We start from the raw sequence: 3,524 nt of genomic DNA, 5'->3' as shown, positions 1-3,524 counted from the left end.
GTTATGTTTTTAGGGATGGCACGAGACCATCACACTTTTTAGCACATAAATGGAATATTTAATATTGGTAAAATGTATTAAGTATTTAATATCTAGGTGTTTTATGGTAATATGGATCTTTCAGATTATTTTGAGAAGCAATTTCGATGATATTTTACATTTTATTGTGTCATGTAGCGCGGGCCGCTGGTCTTGGTCTTGACTCGGTCTCGACTCCCCTCGGTCTTGATCTTGACTTGGTCTCGGACCCCAAAAGTCTTGGTCTTGTCTCGGTCTCAATACACTCTGGTCTTGGTCTTGTCTTGGTCTCGGGTTAGGTGGTCTTGAACACAACACTGCGTCAAGGTGTAAAGAGCTCTACTAAAGACTGTATGGATTTATTAAAACAGCAGCAATTTATTGCAAATATGATTATAACTGATCAATAAACAGGTTCTATTTAACAAAAAATATATAAGTTTAAAAATAATTTCATTATATAGGGTCTAATATATTCTGTTTGAATAATACTTTATCATAAAAAATGTTGGAGAATGCATACTATCGGCATCAAGCAGCATGTATGACCTTACTACATTGTAAAACCTCTTTTTTTTCTGTTCTCTCTGAGCCAGCAGGCTTTAGTGTCTTTTTGAAGAGAAAATATCATACAAAATATTTTCAACTCTTTGTGTGGCATAAAAAAAAACAATAGTTTCAATGTTCTTGGATTCATTAAAGAAACACATCTGCTTGAGGGAATTCCAGGAATGAGAGTGTTGCCTCTGGTACCAGGATTATTTTATGGGTGAGTTTCTTCAGCTTGTGCTCTGCTTTTTCCAACTCTGTCATTGCAAAAATGCTTCCTCTGTGGGCTCCTTTATGGCAGCAGAGCTGCTTCAATGTCCTCTCTTTCTTTGAACACTATAGACCTTATTGGACAAATCAAATCAAATTCTGTTCAAGCCCTGATAAAACCTTTGGCCAGCACTGCTGAACTTTCTTATAGGGAGTCTGTGGATCATGATTTCCTGCCTCATGCCGTCTAGACAACACTTGAACACTAGGTGGTGCAGCAACAAACAACACCTGTGTTTTGCTTTGCATTGACAGTGGTTGGTGCCTATGGAGCCTAAAGGACATGAAGCAAAAAATAACAGGAAAATATAAGTTTACCATATGAACACTAGCAGGTAGTTTAGTTTATATTTCTATTACATGGGCCAAACTGTGTCAGCAATTTCTGAACTATGAGTACCAGTTTAGGACAATGACTCCATCCACTTCATCCATCCATTTTCTTTACAACCTTTGCCCTTGGTGGGGTTGGGAGGGTCGCTGGTGCCTATCTCCAGCTAATCTCCAGGCAGGAGGCGGGGTACAACCTGGACAGGTTGCCAGTCTGTCACAGGGCAACACAAAGACACACAGGACAAACAACCATGCACACACACACACACTCACACCTAGGGGCAATTTGGAGAGGCCAATTAACCTGGCAGTCATGTTTTTGGACTGTGGGAGGAAACCGGAGTACCCAGAGAAAACATGCAAACACCATGCAGAAAGACCGGGGCCAGGAATCAAACCCAGAACCTTCTTGCTGCAAGGCAACAGCCCTACCAACTGCACCACTGTGCAGCCCCCATCCACTGTATTTGCCTTGTAATATCAGTAATATTATTTATTTTTCAACCTTTAGCAAAACCTGAAAGTCCTAGAGTAAATGTGTTTCATGATTCTGGATGATGGTATTGTGGTTTTACCATGCAATATGTGCATGCTCAAAGCTGCTGTGTACGTTGTATTTTAACTCCATCATGGCTTCTTGTTGCTTCCTTTGCTTCTTTTCAAAATATCCATTTCCTCTCTACATTGTTCAGACACAATTTTAAGGCCAATTACATGTATTGCACAAACTATCTTCATGCTATTTTATGAAAACATATTCTTCATATTAATGCTTACGACCCTCCACAATTATATAATTCTAGTTGCAGTGGTAGTAGCAGTCATAGACCTTTCTACCCAGTAGCATACCAGTAAGACCTGAACTGACTAGAAGCCAGAATAAATACAGTCTGAAATCCTGAGACTCGTGAACTTATTAAAAAACTAGCAATCGGTGACCAACAGTGGTAACTTCATCTCCCTCCCTAATGTCAGTCAGTTTCCTATACGAGTAGATCTGTTGAGTCAATTAATTCACATAGTGAAACTCACATACTCATTCATTGCCCACCAGGTGACATATTTCAAACTTTTACTTCTGTTCATTTTGATGATTATGGATTGCAGCTAATGAAAATCCGACATTCAGAAAATTTGAATATTACAGAAGACCTCCAGGTAATACAGACATGTCAGCCTAGTGAACGTTCCTCTTGGACGTCTTTTGCACAGATTACTGACCCAGTGTGGCGTGGTTTATCGTCCATCTTGCTATGGCTGTGTTGCCGTGTTAAGGAAACCCAGGTTGCTTCTGATGTCTCGCCTCTTTTTCTTAGCAATACTCCATAACCTGTCTGTGGGGCTTCAATTGGCTAGTGTGCCAACCAATAAAGAATGGTGACATGCTTATTACACCATGTATTGGCATTTCTAGTAGTGTTGGTAGGTGCCAAGTGCTGCTGGAAAATAAATTAGCAGCTGCATATAGATTGTCAGGTGAAGGAAGACTGCTAAAAGACGACTATGCTGACTTTGGACTCGATAAAAGCAACGCAGCAAATTTAGCTAAGTCATGATGAATTGTGGAAACTTTTGGATGTTACACATCTTGGATTCTGTGCTTTTCCACTCTTCCTCCAAACTCTGGGAACTTGATCACTGAATGAAATGAAAAGTATAGTTTAATATAAAAGAAAGTAGCTAAAGTTCAGTCTCATAATCTACCTTAGATCAAAAATATTTCCCACATGAAGAATATAAATAAATCAAAGTCCATGAGTAGGATCTGTTTTACAGGAAACTTCTGTTATTTCCTAGCAGATGTTTCAAACTCCGAAGAAATACATTAAAATGAAAGGTTACCGTTCATTTTTTTTTTTATTTTCCATTCCAGATCATGCTACAAATGAGACTGATAAATTTACTTTACGGGTTACTCTGCATCTTTACCAAACGACAACAAAAGACAAAAATTAGCAATGCTTTGCAAGATCTGTGAAGACACACAGTAATAATAAAAACTCAACCGAATTAAAACAATATAAAAATGTGACATTTGAAATCCTAGTGACTCTATGCAGCAGTGAATTTATTTCAGCATGAAAACATAACATATTTATCACCTGACGAGGCTTTTTATTCCCATCCGGTTATGCAAAGCCAAAGTTTATCGAGCGGAAAAACCAAACTCCAGACCAAATGAAGGGAGCAACAGCTGTGTTGGACATTTTTTACATAGTATGGAAATCTGGTCACACATGACAGCTTCCACGAGAGAGAGCAGTGAAGTGTGCTAAAAAAGCTGCATCTTCGTGTTTGTGCATTGAAATGAGCATGAGGTAAAGATTCAGAAGCAAAAGAAAAAGAAAAACAAA

The sequence above is a fragment of the Poecilia mexicana genome, unplaced genomic scaffold, assembly GCF_051168715.1.
Source record: "Poecilia mexicana isolate PSO_F unplaced genomic scaffold, ASM5116871v1 scaffold_8, whole genome shotgun sequence".
NCBI classification, from domain to species: domain Eukaryota; kingdom Metazoa; phylum Chordata; class Actinopteri; order Cyprinodontiformes; family Poeciliidae; genus Poecilia; species Poecilia mexicana.
Note: the sequence above shows the minus strand (reverse complement) of the source record.